Source organism: Natator depressus, chromosome 2 (genome assembly GCF_965152275.1).
Source record: "Natator depressus isolate rNatDep1 chromosome 2, rNatDep2.hap1, whole genome shotgun sequence".
Lineage (NCBI taxonomy): Eukaryota > Metazoa > Chordata > Testudines > Cheloniidae > Natator > Natator depressus.
In genome coordinates, this window is record NC_134235.1 from 97,223,452 (window position 1) to 97,239,031 (window position 15,580).

The 15,580-nt window shown below is 42.6% G+C and overlaps 1 long non-coding RNA gene across 1 annotated transcript in view; it reads right to left on the reverse strand.

Moving 5' to 3' along the window:
• Nucleotides 1-3,872: 3,872 nt before the first annotated feature.
• LOC141981476 (uncharacterized) overlaps nt 3,873-15,580 on the reverse strand; it is a 37,085-nt gene continuing 25,377 nt past the window's right edge. The window contains exons 2-5 of the long non-coding RNA XR_012637793.1: nt 11,726-11,845; nt 10,107-10,212; nt 4,595-4,689; nt 3,873-4,103 (exon numbers count right to left, since the gene is read on the reverse strand). This is a non-coding gene — a long non-coding RNA (uncharacterized LOC141981476). The remainder of the gene's footprint in view (nt 4,104-4,594; nt 4,690-10,106; nt 10,213-11,725; nt 11,846-15,580) is intronic.

Below are 15,580 nucleotides of genomic sequence, written 5' to 3' on the forward strand. Positions count from 1 at the left end.
GGCCATCTGTGGTCTCTTTTTTTGAAGTCACACCCTTCCATATTGCATATTATGGATGTCACCAATCAGACACGTTACCCACAGTTCGGTGTGTGTTACCTTTCCCCTTAGTGCCTAGTCCATAGAGGCTTCAAAAAGGTTATAATTCACAACTACAGTACTTAGTCCTTATTCAGCAAATTGCCTTGCAATGCAAGAGTCCTGTATAGATAAAAATAATAAAGTAGGTTTCAGAGTAGCAGCCGTGTTAGTCTGTATTCGCAAAAAGAAAAGGAGTACTTGTGGCACCTTAGAGACTAACCAATTTATTTAAGCATAAGCTTTCGTGAGCTACAGCTCACTTCATCGGATGCATAAAAGTCATCCGATGCATCCGATGAAGCGAGCTGTAGCTCATGAAAGCTTATGCTCAAATAAATTGGTTTGTCTCTAAGGTGCCACAACTACTTCTTTTCTTTTTAATAATAAAGTAATAATTAAAACCATGCAAGATTACTGCCATGATGTGAGCTGGGACAATAAGTTAGTAATGTATCTAATATATGAAGAGAAAAAAACTCTTGAATGCATTCTGTACAAAAACAAGAGCTTTGGGGATTTTGATGTGGAATGCAGAAATCCACTTGTTTATAAGAGACCAGGGTGAACTCTATCATACAGGCTGTTGCCTAAAGCAGCAAAACATGAAACTTGGTCTGTTTCCCCCCTTGTCTCCCTAGAATCTTCCCCTCTAGCCCTGAAGACCTCATCTGTATGTCTGCTTCTCAAACACAACATAAAACAGATGATGTTATATTTTCTTGAGACAAAATATACTTACACACAGCTTAACATTAGAGTGAGTGCTCACCCAGAAGATTTAGAGTTTAGGTTACAAAACTAAGCAAATAGCATGTCAGCATTCTGTGGAAATTCACTTTGAAGCAAAAGGCATGTTCATGAATTTTAGCTGTGGTACATTACTAGGATGTGACATCCCTGAAATAATACGCATCTGAGGGCAGCCGCAGAGATGACCCTTGCACTGGAAGTTCATGGGAAAATTGTATAATTTTTGGATTTGGAAACATCTTTGCAAATCTCTCTCAATGCTGTGCAATTGTCTTAATTAGTTCAAAGATTTGGGGTAAAATTTTAAAGTCACTAAATTATTTCAGAGCTTAAGTCCCATTTTCAAAGTGACTAAGGAACCTAAGAGCTTCTCTACACTTAGGGTATATCTACACTACGAAATTAGATTGAATTTATAGAAGTTGGTTTTGTAGAAAGCGTTTTTATACAGTCGATTGTGTGTGTCCCCACACAAATGCTCTAAGTGCATGTAGTCAGTGGAGTGTGTCCACAGCACCTAGGCAACCGTCGACTTCCGGAGCATTGCACTGTAGGTAGCTATTTCACAGTTCCTGCAGTCTCCGCCGTCCATTTCAAATCTGGGTAGAAATTCCAGTGCCTGATGGGGCTAAAACATTGTCGCGGGTGGTTCTGGGTACATATTGTCAGGCCCCCCTTCCCTCCCTCCTTCCGTGAAAGCAAGGGCAGACAATCGTTTTGCGCCTTTTTTCTTGAGTTACCTGTGCAGACGCCATACCACGGCAAGTATGGAGCCCGCTCAGCTAACCGTCACCGTATGTCTCCTGGGTGCTGGCAGACACGGTACTGCATTGCTACACAGCAGCAGTTTATTGCCTTTTGGCAGCAGACAGTGCAGTATGACTGGTAGCCGTCATCGATGTAGTCCAGGGTGCTCTTTTAACCGACCTCGATGAGGTCAGGGGTGCCTGGGCAAACATGGGAGTGACTCAGCCAGGTCATTTCCCTTTTAAGTTTTGTCTCATGGTGATTCAGTCCTACCGGCAGTGCACTGTCTTTTAATCAGCAGCCAGCAGAAGACGATGGCCAGCAGTCACTCTGCACCGTCTTCTGCCGAGCACCCAATCGTACTGCACAGTCTGCTGCCAGCAAGATGTATAAAGATAGATGAAGTGGATCAAAACAAGAAATAGACCAAATTTGTTTTGTATTCATTTTCTCCTCCCTCCCTCCATGAAATCAACAGCCTGCTAAACCCAGTTTTGAGTTTTATCCTTGAGATTTTAAGTTCTATCCTTGAGGGGGCCATTCTGTTTCTCGCAAAGCCATGACCTTTGTTGATTTTAATTCCCTGTAAGCCAACCCTGTAAGCCATGTCGTCAGTCGCCCCTCCCTCCGTCAGGGTGACTAAAAGCACTTCTCTCAAAGCACAGGCCCTGGCAATGTGGGCATCATGATGCTAATGGGGCAGGTTCATGCGGTGGAATGCCGATTCTGGGCTTGGGAAACAAGCACAGACTGGTGGGACCGCACAGTGTTGCAGGTCTGGGACGATTCCCAGTGGCTGCGAAACTTTCGCATGCATAAGGGCACTTTCATGGAACTTTTTGACTTGCTTTCCCCTGCACTGAGGCGCAAGAATACCAAGATGAGAGCAGCCCTCACAGTTGAGAAGCATGTGGCAATAGCCCTCTGGAAGCTTGCAATGCCGGACAGCTACTGGTCAGTCAGGAATCAATTTGGAGTGGGCAAATCTACTGTGGGGGATGCTGTGATGCAAGTAGCCAACGCAATCAAAGATCTGCTGAATCAAGGGTAGTGACCCTGGGAAATGTGCAGGCATAGTGGATGGCTTTGCTGCAATGGGATTCCCTAACTGTGGTGGGGCCATTGACGGAATCCATATCCCTATCTTGGCACTGGAGCATCAAGCCGGCGAGTACATAAACCACAAGGGGTAATTTTCAATAGTGCTGCAAGCACTGGTGGATCACAAGGGACATTTCACCGACATCAACGTGGGATGGCCACAAAAGGTACATGACGCTTGCATCTTCAGGAACTCTGGTCTGTTTCAAGAACTGCAGGAAGGGACTTTATTCCCAGACCAGAAAATAACCACTGGGGATGTTGAAATGCCTATAGTTATCCTTGGGGATCCAGCCTACCCCTTAATGCCATGGCTCATGAAGCCATACACAGGCAGCCTGGACAATAGTCAGGAGCTGTTCAACTACAGACTGAGCAAGTGCAGAATGGTGGTAGAATGTGCATTTGGATGTTGAAAAGCGCGCTGGTGCAGTTTACTGACTCGGTTAGACCTCAGCGAAACCAATATTCCCACTGTTATTACCGCTTGCTGTGCGCTCCACAATATCTGTGAGAGTAAGGGGGAGACATTTATGGCAGGGTGAGAGGTTGAGGCAAATCGCCTAGCTGCTGGTTACGCACAGCCAGACACCAGGGCGATTAGAAGAGCACAGGAGGGCGCGGTGTGCATCAGAGAAGCTTTGAAAACCAGTTTCATGACTGGCCAGGCTACGGTGTAAAAGTTCTGTTTGTTTCTTCTTGATGAATCCCCACACCCCTTGGTTCACTCTACTTCCCTGTAAGCTAACCACCCTCCCCTCCTCCCTTCGATCACCACTTGCAGAGGCAATAAAGTCATTGTTGCTTCACATTCATGCATTCTTTATTAATTCTTCACACAAATAGGGGGATAACTACCAAGGTAGCCCAGGAGGGGTGGTGGAGGAGGGAAGGACAAGGCCACACAGCACTTTAAAAGTTTAAAACTTTAAAACTTATTGAATGCCAGCCTTCTGTTGCTTGGGCAATCCTCTGGGGTGGAGTGGCTGGGTGGCCGGAGGCCCCCCCACTGCATTATTGGGCGTCTGGGTGTGGAGGCTATGGAACTTGGGGAGGAGGGTGGTTGGTTACACAGGGGCTGTAGTGGCGGTCTGTGCTCCTGCTGCCATTCCTGCAGCTCAATCATACGCTGGAGCATATTAGTTTGATCCTCCAGCAGCCTCAGCATTGAATCCTGCCTCCTCTCATCATGCTGCCACCACCTTTCAGCTTCAGCCCTCTCTTCAGCCCGCCACTTACTCTCTTCAGCCCACCATCTCTCCTCCCGGTCATTTTGTGCTTTCCTGCACTCTGACATTGTCTGCCTCCATGCATTCGTCTGTGCTCTGTCAGTGTGAGAGGACAGCTTGAGCGTTTTTTTCACCTTCTAATCTTCTCTAGCCTCTGGGAAGGAGAAGATCCTGTGATCCTTGAAACACATGCAGCTGGTGGAGAAAAAAAAGGAACAGTGGTATTTTAAAAGACACATTTTATAGAACAATGGGTACACTCTTTCACGGGAAACCTTGCTGTTAACATTACATATATAGCACATGTGCTTTCATTCCAAGGTCGCATTTTGCCTCCCTGCAGCACCTCTGAATGTCCCCTTAAGAAAAGCACCCTATTTCAACCAGGTGACCATGAATGATATCACTCTCCTGAAGATAACACAGAGAGATAAAGAATGGATGTTGTTTGAACGCCAGCAAGCATACACTGCAATGCTTTGTTCTACAATGATTCCCGAGTACGTGCTACTGGCCTGGAGTGGTAAAGTGTCCTACCATGGTGGACGGAATAAGGCTGCCCTCCCCAGAAACCTTTTGCAAAGGCTTTGGGAGTACATCCAGGAGAGCCGCAAATGTCAGGGCAAATTAATCATTAAACATGCTTGCTTTTAAACCATGTATAATATTTCAAAAGGTACACTCACCCGAGGTCCCTTCTCCACCTGGCGGGTCTGGGATGCAGCCTTGGGTGGGTTCGGGGGGTACTGGCTCCAGGTCCAGGGTGAGAAACAGTTCCTGGCTGTCGGGAAAATCAGTTTCTCCACTTGCTTGCTGTGAGCTATCTACAACCTCATCATCTTCCTTGTCCCCAAAACCTGCTTCCGTGTTGCCTCCATCTCCATTGAAGGAGTCAGACAACACAGCTGGGGTAGTGGTGGCTGAACCCCCTAAAATACCATGCAGCTCATCATAGAAGTGGCATGTTTTGGGCTCTGACCCGGAGTGGCTGTTCGCCTCTCTGGTTTTCTGGTAGGCTTGCCTCAGCTCCTTAAGTTTCACACGGCACTGCTTCGGGTCCCTGTTATGGCCTCTGTCCTTCATGCCCTGGGAGATTTTAACAAAGGTTTTGGCATTTCGAAAACTGGAATGTAGTTCTGATAGCACGGATTCCTCTCCCCATACAGTGATCAGATCCCGTACCTCCCGTTCGGTCCATGCTGGAGCTCTTTTGCGATTCTGGGACTCCATCATGGTCACCTCTGCTGATGAGCTCTGCATGGTCACCTGCAGCTTGCCACGCTGGCCAAACAGGAAATTGAAATTAAAAAGTTCGCGGGCCTTTTCCTGTCTACCTGGCCAGTGCATCTGAGTTGCAAGTGCTGTCCAGAGCGGTCACAATGGAGCACTCTGGGATAGCTCCCGGAGGCCAATACCATCTAATTGTGTCCACAGTACCCCAAATTCGACCCGGCAAGGCTGATTTCAGCGCTAATCCCCTTGTCGGGGGTGGAGTAAGGAAATCGATTTTAAGAGCCCTTTAAGTCGAAAAAAAGGGCTTCGTCATGTGGACGGGTGCAGGGTTAAACTGATTTAATGCTGCTAAATTCAACTTCAACTCCTAGTGTAGACAAAGGCTTAGAAGTTTTGCTGCTTTAACTGTGCTGGCATAGCGAAAGCAGCAAAAGCTCCCTTGTGTAGATGCAGTTTTACCAGTATAAACATGCATCCTAAGTCACTCAGGCACTTTTAAAAATTGTTAGCCATTGATAATGGTTGAATTATTTCTATTACAACATTCAAAAATACGTAAACTACTAATGCATTTGAATTTTAGGCATTGCATACAGGATGCAATCTATTTTGAAAAAAGGATATTAACATTTCTGTATATACTTTCTGAGCAGAGTCCAAGATATTCCCATGTTGTATAAAATCAGCTCCCCTTACTCCCTCCTCTTAAAACAAGACCCCAACAGTTTTATGTAGGGGGTCTTCTCCTCCCTTGCTGTACTTGTGTGTTACTTGGTTGCAATAAGATGACAATTCTGCAAAGAAAATAGATTGTATTGCATGTGTTAGGAAAATCCAACACTTTCTTTAAATTTGGCGGGGGCTGAATCATTCTGTGTGTCCTATATAAAAAATGGAAATGAAAAAAAAGCCATTTAAATTTTTTATTCAATTTATTTATCTAACTCAAACTATAAACAAAAAAAGGACTTGGTAAAATTCAGAATAAGAAATTTCTTTCTTTCACAAGTCCATTCAACAGTGAGTACACTATATACAAAGATAAAAATAATCTGGAAAATCCTAAACTTGCCAACTTTAAAATGAAACCACATATGTTCTTTTTCAATTTTTTTTTTAAAAAAGCATATTTCTCAGGGCCAAAATAATGAAAAAGCAAATCAGCCTGAGAGGGTAAGTTACTTAGTGACTCCTTTTGGAGTGAGCATTGGGATACTGAAAGGTGATTTCTTCCATTAAAAGCTATTGATAGCCTCAAAATGTAAGAAATAGTTCTTTCTCCTCTCCCCATTACCTTTCTTATGCCCTGAATTAATTAATACAGGAATAATTACTAATAATTTAATGAAAGAGACAGTATTCCACTACCTTATTTAGCCTGTTTTGATATGCTGGAAATTTCTTCAGATTAGTTTGGTAAATGTAATCGAATCAGTACTGATAAAAAGTAAGAGAATGTAAAGTTCACGTTAAAATGTGAACTCTGGTGTAAGGACAGTGAAGATGGAATTAGTGAAGGGAATGTGGATTGGCTGTGGGAAGCCTAGATTAATTTGCTGATTAGGCATTGCTGTTAATGTAACACTCAGAAGAATCATAGAATATCAGGGTTAGAAGGGACCTCAGGAGGTCATCTAGTCCAACCCCCAGCTCAAAGCAGGACCCAAGCCCCAATTTTTGCCCCAGATCCCTAAATGGCCCCCTCAAGTATGGAACTCACAACCCTGTGTTTAGCAAGCCAATGCTCAAACCACTGAGCTATCCCTCCCCCCAAAGCTAGTGTTTTGCTGAAATAAGATATTACTTAATAACTCAGGGCTACTTCCTGCCCTCTGATGCACAGTGTGCAGGCAGATTCTTACCCCAGGAGGCAGGGTAGTATCCCTCCTGGTCTCAAGAACACATTAGGAAATATGTTTAATAATATACTTCCCCAAGCACCAAGGCCCTCCAAGGTCTAGGTGAAAGGGCGTGCCCAGCTCTCTATCTTGAGAAAATATATATATATATATATATATATATATATATATGTATAACAAGAATAATACTCACAGATCTTATAAGCTATGTATATGGCAAGTAAGTAGGTTAGTGTTAGTTTAAGTTGATGTTTATGAAGTGCTACATAATGCTAAAAATTCACCAGAATGCACACAAAACCCTCTAGTAGCAGGGGGCCTCGCAATCCACAGATCTCCATTTTAGCTACAAAATTGGGCCTTCCAGTACTTGCATAGAGACCCCAGTATAAGTAGCTGGGATCTACTTTGCAAGAGTGGAAGATGGAAGGTCATAACCTAGAGATCTCACACATACACACTTTATATGTCAAATAAATCAGTTAAGTCTGTCCCTCCCACTCCAAAAAATGTCACTAACTCTCTTCAGAAACACCAGGCTGGCCTTGTGTATAGTGATGCACAATCACAGTGAATGGTAAACAGTTGTACCAGATCTGTGTTTGTGTGGAGGGACATGAAAATCTGTTTTGCGGGCCCATTCAAGAATGCTAGGATAGGCTCTGACCCTAGTGCACCTATGCAAGATAAGATTGTATATGCGCCTCGTGTTCTTCAGAACTCCAGTTCCATACCTGTGCTGATGCTCCAGTGTCCCATGGGGTCATAATTAGTTGGCTTGGTGGTATTATCAGGACCTAACCTCCCTGTGCATGTCATGGTTGGCAGTAGGTGCTGGGGTAGTGGGGGCCACTCTAGTCAACCAATACCATTCTGCTCTCCCCCACCCCCAACCTTATCATCACTGAGTTGAGTTTTCCCCTTGCTTTCTATAAAACAACATACGGGAAACATGTAATGATACATTTTTTTGTCCTGCTCCTTGTTGGGCTCACATACATGGGAGCTATGAAATGGGGAGATGGAACCCAGTTAGCCCTGTATATTTAACTTGAATATTTAAATAGCAAATCTTTATTTAATCGTTAAAAAAATCCCATATCTATAGTGCTGACTCTCTCTCTCTCTCTCTCTCTCTCTCTTTTATCTTAAGTTTTTTGAGAATGTTTTGGATCAAATAAAAAATATACAAAAACAAACAGACTTGATATGCCAACAACAGGTCAAAGGAACAATACAAATTTCCTGAATGGAGAGGTAGCAAAACGTAGCCAGCTGGTGTCACAGAGCTCATCCTGGAATCTAATCAAAGGAAGGCAAAGTGCCACAAGAGCAGCCTATCTGAAACCCAGGGGTATTCTGAAATCTCATGAGATTTCCAATGTGATACCACACCAACGGAGCATGTGAATTTTGTTGCCTAGCAGATGTCCACCTCTGAATCTGTTGCAGCTTGTTCATAAGTTTTCAGTGTTCAGCTGAAATACTGTCAATATTGTTTTTAAAATGATAGCAAACCTTGGCACCCAATGGGTGGGTTGAGCCAAACACAGAAAAAGAGTTTCTGGACACTGCAAAATAAACACAGACAATTCAGTAATTCTACTGGCTAGAGATGGACCTGACCCAAAACTAGAAATTCCCATGGATCTATGGAGTGCAGAGAACCTGAAGCTGAATCTGGATCCAAACTGTATTACTTTTGAATATATTTATAATAGGATGTACCTCCTGAGTTTTAAATCCCCTGACCTGTATAGAAAAGGAAGCTGAAATCTTGCTCAGATCTGAATATTGCAGCTGTTTCCTATCTCTTTGAAACCTGTTGCATTCTCTCTGATGATGCAACTCGTTGATGTTAAGCAAGATGTATAACAGGATGCAGACCAATAGGGAAACAAACAGTTCATTATAGTGCTTCTACATTTTTCCTTTTGTTATCCAGTCTTGCTGTATGACCAAAGATATGCTAAATATATGAGAAATCCCTCTCTTCCACAAGGGATTCCATCAGTGTAAAAAAATCAATAATAGAAGAATAAGGGATAGTGGATGCCTGTTATTGTGTGGATTACTTTAACATGTGTTTTAACTTCTCCATTTCTCCAAGTTCAGAATTCATTATTAGACCTATTGCCCCTTTTTCTTAGACCCATGCTGATACCAATGTTATTCCTTTCCCCAGCAGTAGCAGATGTCCTGAGCCTTGCAAACGGAAGTATCTTTGGAGGGGGGAAAAAAAATCAGTGACACAGAATCTGGGCATATTCTAAGTGTAACTTGTTTTACTTATATATACACATCCATCCTGGAACAGAGGTAGCCAAGCAGCATGCAGGCAACCTCTTCTTTCAGGAATCTCTGCCCAACACCAATATACAATTCTCAGGGAGCAACTCTACCTTAAGAATTGATTCTAACTAGAGACAAAGGCAGAGAGCCAACTCTTTCCTACCACTCACACAGCTCCTTCTCCAAGGGCCCCTGTCTCTATGTACAACCTTGCAAAAACTAACAAAGCATGCCTCTCCAAGACAGAACACTTGCTCCCACACTGAGAAAGAAAAAATTGGAAGACCAGTGCCAGCTGCTGCCTGCCTGTCACAACAGTACAATGGCAAAGTTATCAAGTGGTTCAAAAAGCTTTCTGTATCCCTCTGTCAGGGTAACTGACACTAAGAGGAAATATCAAATATTTAAAAATTGTGCAATGCAAGCTGACCTCTGCATCTGTGTGAAGCCCTACAGAAGCCAACTTGAATGATCAGGGCCCTAGATCCTTTATATTGAAAGGTTACAAAATCCTAATTTACTGTAGATCACTTTTACTTTTGCATTTTGCTCACCTACCATGATGTTGCAAGGTTTGAGTTTCCAACACTGCAGGGAAAATTTGAAATTTAAAAATCTGTTTGATTTTTTTTAAAATGTATTGAAAATGTTTCCTTTTCTTAGAGTTTGTAAATGGATCAGGCCCTAAACCATCTGAATGTTTCAAGGATATGCACCAAAGGTGAAATTTTGTCCCCCACCGAAATTGATGACAAAATTCCAGTTGGTTCCAATGAGCAGAGGATTTCACCAAAAGTTACTATGGGTTACTTACCATGGTAGTGTCCATTGCCTCCTATGAATTAGATGTTTCCAGAACTCTAAGCAGATTCAGACTAAGTGCTGTGCCTTCTCCCATCCCACTTGTCTCTTGAGTAGATCTTGTCAAAGGGAAAAAAGAAAGATAGAAAGAAATGAAATGATTTTTTTTAGTTGGAAGAAGGGACAATTTTTGAAACAAACTGTCCCTGTTTTAGCCAGCTTTATTCTTGAGTTTTCACTATAGGTTACAATGTGGGGCTCGAACTAGAGCCCATTATAGTCAATAAGAGTCCTTTCAGCAATTTCATTGAGCTTTGGATCAAAACCATCTAAGGTTCTCTTTGCAACAATACCAGTCATTATCACCTGTTTCTATGATATATTATATTAAAGTGCTACATTTATAGATCTGTAAATCAAAGAAGGCAGAATTAACTGCTAGACTCACATCTAACTACGATTACCTTCCTGAGAGGTAATCCAAATAACCTTGGTTTATTTACAGGAAGTCAGGGACATTTTCTTTCTTTTCAAATCTCCTTTTGTTTTTGTTTCGTTTTGTTTTAATCAAAAGTGCATAATTAAAGCATATTTGAAAAAACGTGGGCTTTTATTCAATATTGCACTTTCAATTGGCTGTGTTGCAAAAGCACACTGATTTCACCATATGTTGTTGATTCTGTCTAGTCTCTCAGCAACAGACACCAGCAATTGCACTAGCTGCTGACTGCACAAGTAATAACCACCTTGACAGCAGCTGAACCTCTGTCAGAGTGGTGTAGTAAAGAGAATTAGCAATTCCTTTACATAACTTCAGTAGAAATCTCCTCTCTGGAGAATCTCACATCTGTGCCACAGTATATTTGGACAGAAAAATAAACATCCAGTAAGAACAGATCTTTGCAATAATGTATTGGCAAACAGACCTAAAAGAATGGTCTTTGTAGCAAATGGAACTGAATTAAATTAATGCCACAGTGGTATTAAATATCTATCAACTCATTTATAGATAGGAAAAAAATAAATTGCAGGGTTCCAAACAAAGCTGTTAGATCTTTGCCACACAAATAAGCAGTTGCCTGAAAGTTGTAAGTCTGTCTTCATCCTCTTTAAAACGTCTCTAACTCCAATCCAGTTCACTTCCTAGACTTCAGTTTGGCTGCCACCTGTTAAGCAAAATAACAAAATACCCAGTTTCTGATTCAGCCTTGTCCTCTGCTTCTGACTTCTGGTTCTTGACCCTGGATGAACAAATGGCTCTGATTCCTGACTCCTGTCTCAGGCTCTAGCCATTAGGCCAGCCACCCATGCCCCAGATAGTGAAGCCATGATGGGGTGGTGGAGCCACAGCAATCTCCGTGCCATGGTGTGCCTCGCTCCCTGGATTTCCTTAATGCAGCCACAACTACGCCCCCTTTTTATAACTTCATAAATGTTTTTATTAAACATTCTATAGGGTAAAAAGAAGGCCACCTCCAAAATCTTTTATTGGACAAAAAGTGCTTAAAATCATGCTTCAGATGCTGTTTTTAAACACATGGGTCTCTGCAAGTGAACATGGGACAAAAGCGTCACAGCAAATAGAGAAGAGAATGTATCAGTTAAAAATAAGCTATCGATCTACCATCTTACCATTTTTTCTGGGATGAGGACAGCTTCGCGCCATCACCATTTCACTGTATAGCTCAGGCCTTTGATAACTTTTGCTCTGACATTATGTTTTAAAATGCGAATGCTCGTCTGCTCCACCACCTGAAGATAACAAAGATGAAAGTGAGTACTTGTGGCACCTTAGAGACTAACCAATTTATTTGAGCATGAGTTTTCGTGAGCTACAGCTCACTTCATCGGATGCAAGTGAGCTGTAGCTCACGAAAGCTCATTCTCAAATAAATTGGTTAGTCTCTAAGGTGCCACAAGTACTCCTTTTCTTTTTGCGAATACAGACTAACACGGCTGTTACTCTGAAAGATGAAAGTGAGCACTGGAATTTACAAGGGATTAAAAAAGCCATCATCACACCTCTTAACAATTATATTTTCACCTGTTCTTCTAGTCTTAGCTCTAGTATCAAACTTCCAGGCCTAAATATATGAAAAAAACAAGAATAAGAAGCGCACCAAAACAGCAGAAGATGAAACTTGAAAGGGATTTGGAATTAATTGTGATAAAGTACCATATCCTATTTTACAAGATTTATCCTTCATGAAGTCAATAGCACAATACCAAACAGTGAGATAAGGGGTTTTAATGGAATGGATATAAATTTAGGTTTAAATGAGTGACATTCCTAGTTAGGTATAGTTGAGGGGTATACAGGGCCTAATCCTGGATCAATGAAGACAACAAGAGCAGGATCCAGCCTGTAGTACAGACTTACAGGCAGCTAGCAGTGAACCTTCAACTAAGTACATGTGTGTGTCATTCGAAGAGATTCACTATCAGTATCTTTCTCTTTTCTGGCTGTTTTTTAAGAACAAACTCCTCCCTCCTTTTCTGATATAATCAGCACCTAAGCATCAAAAAAACATACTTTGGCATGCAATGCATCACATATGTGCTTTGTAGATAGGCTGGCTCCTGGAAGAGATATTTTTCACTCTGTTCATGAATGCAGTTCATTCTGCATCAAATTCCCACACAAAAGTTAACTTTATTAAAGTGGGGTCAAAGTTGGTGCCATACAACTGGGCCTTCTGCTCAACATTCCCTTCAAACTCCCCAAATTAAAAACCAAAACAAAACAAGACCAGAAATGTTCAGTTAAGATCCCAGCATATCTTTCAACAGAACATCATCACTACACCCCAAAACAAGCCAGAAACTTGAGAAACCAGGAAATGCAGTCAAGATAATGGGATAATAAAGAAGAAGAGATTATGAGGGAACCACTGAATTGTACAAATTGGAGTCCTGTTATATTGGACATAGATACAATGGTAATAGTTGTATGGATAGATAATGTACTTTGATATTCTACATTCATTGTGGCATCCTTAAAGACGCAGAGCTAATGTTGCCTGGATTCAAAAGCAGAGCTGGGCAAATAACTGATTTTTTAGTTCACTTATAGTTTGGGGGAAGGATTTTGTTCAGGTCAATCAATCAAAAAATTACAAAAAATTCAGGAAATTTAAAAAAGACTATTTTGGATTGAATAAAAGGCCATTTTTTCAACACCAAATGGATTTCTCCACATGGTGGCTAAAATGTGGGAGAGCTGGGTTCAATTTCCCCTTCTGCCTTATGAGCAGCAGGAATTTGAACTTGGTCCCTCCACATTGCAGGAGAGTGGCCTAGCCACTGGGCTATGCCACATTCTGGGGCAGGTCTCAGTCTCTCCTGTAGATGCTGTTCCACTTTATATAAATAATTAAATAGTTCTTGGAGCAGGGACTTAAACTTGGCTTTCTTGCTTCTGAGGGGACTGCTCTAACTACCAGGCCAGAGACAGAGTCTCAGGGCTTGTCTATCCGTAAAATGCTGTAGCAGAGCAGCTGTACCAATGCATCTGCACCGCTGTAGTGCTTCAGGTGCTACCCATGCCAACAGTAGGGCTTCTCCCATTGGCATAGGTACCCCACCTCCCCGAGTGGTGGTAGCTATGTCAACAGAAGCCCTCCGTTGAATATTGTGCTGTCTATGCTGGGAGTTAGGTCAGTATAACTGTGTCCTCACAGACATAAGTTGCTAGTGTAGACCAGCCTAATTCTCTTTCCCTGGCCCAATCATTCATTGTGGCAATTCAATCATTCACACCATACTTTTTTATCGCTTCTCTTATTGTATAGAGCAGGGGTGGGCAAACTACGGCACGCGGGCCACAGCCGGCCCATCAGACCATTTAATCTGGCCCTCAACTCCCACCAGAGAATGAGGTTCGGGGTTTGCCCTGCTCCGTGCGGCTCCCAGGAAAGAGCCGACATGACCCCCCTCCAGCTTCTATGTAGTATGCGGAGGTATGGCCAGGTGGCTCTGCATGCTGCCCCTTCCGCAGGCACCACCCCTGAAGCTCCCATTGGCCGTGGTTCCCGGCCAATGGGAGCTGCAGGGGTGGTGCCTGCAGATGGGGTGGTGCGCAGAGCCGCCTGGTCATGTCTCGGAGCCAGAGGCGGGACATGCTTCTGGAAGCTGCTTGTGGTCAGCGCCACCCGGAGCCTGCACCCCTGAGTCCTCTCCCCCCACGCCCCAATCCTCTGCCCCATCCCTGATCCCCCTCCCACCCTCCAAACCCCTCAGTCCCAGCCCAGAGCACCTTCCTACACTGCAAACCTCTCATCCCCAGCCCCACCCCAGAACACTCATCCCCCCTGCACTGCAACCCAGAGCCCCCTCCCACACCCTGAACTCCTCATTTCTGGCCCCAGTTGGAGCCCTCACCCCCTCCCGCACCTCTACCCCCAATTTCGTGAGCATTCATGGCCTGCCATACAATTTCCGTACCCTGATGTGGCCCTCAGGCCAAAGAGTTTGCCCACCCTGGTATAGAGTATGAACTAAAGTTTAAAGATAATCTCTACATAATTAGAACCAATATCTACAAAATGATACATAATGGCATTAGCAACTCTTGATTATAGCAAAGTATGTGCAAGTGTGAAAGATCTTTTGCTTCCTTTTCTTTTTTATGTTGCATGCTTTATAAATTTGTATGCTTTTCCAGCTAAATATTCAAGGCTTTACATTTTGTGCTAATGTATGTATGCACATTAATTCCACTGCAATAAGCACTAGTCACTACAAAACGCAACATAAATCTGAATTCTTAATATATTTCTATAGTAGGTTAGCGCATTCCATAATTTGATATATTTTTCTTTAATGCCTATTTTCATATTCATAGTCTTGAACTAAAACACATGCATATAGATTGCATAATTTCCACATCCTAAGCAATTAATCTTTATTGAAAATAATTATTTTAGGTGTCAATTCATCATTTATAACTGAATATATTGAATCTTCTCCTTGCATTAACAGTGCACGTACAGTAAATTTATTAAGATGGAATCTGCTTCTCTCTCTCTAGCCAACTAGTAAAAAAAGTTAAGCGGAAATCTATGTTACTCTTCTCTCTTTCTTTGAAGTCTTTCTGAATGAAGGCCCCAAGCATAAAATTTTCAAAAGTGGCTAAGTGACTTCAGAGCCTAAGTTCCATTTTTAAATGAGATTTGGGCACTTAACTACCTATATCTCATTGAAAGTCATTGGTATTTAGGCTCTTATGGGCCAGATTTGCAAAGGTATTTAGTAGACTAGAGAAAGGTAATTCTGCTTTACACTGGATTTTGATTTTTCAAAATTTGGTTTCATTCCAATTAGGAATGAAAACTAAAAATTTAGGAATTCTCAACAAAAGGGAATGGAGTCCTGGTTCTTGGGCAGGCCACATGGCTGTCTGCATCATAGCCATGGAAGTCCCATGTTCCCTGGCTGCGTGGCACTTGACACTTCTGGTTGCTCCAAAGCCGCAGTCCCTGGAAGCCC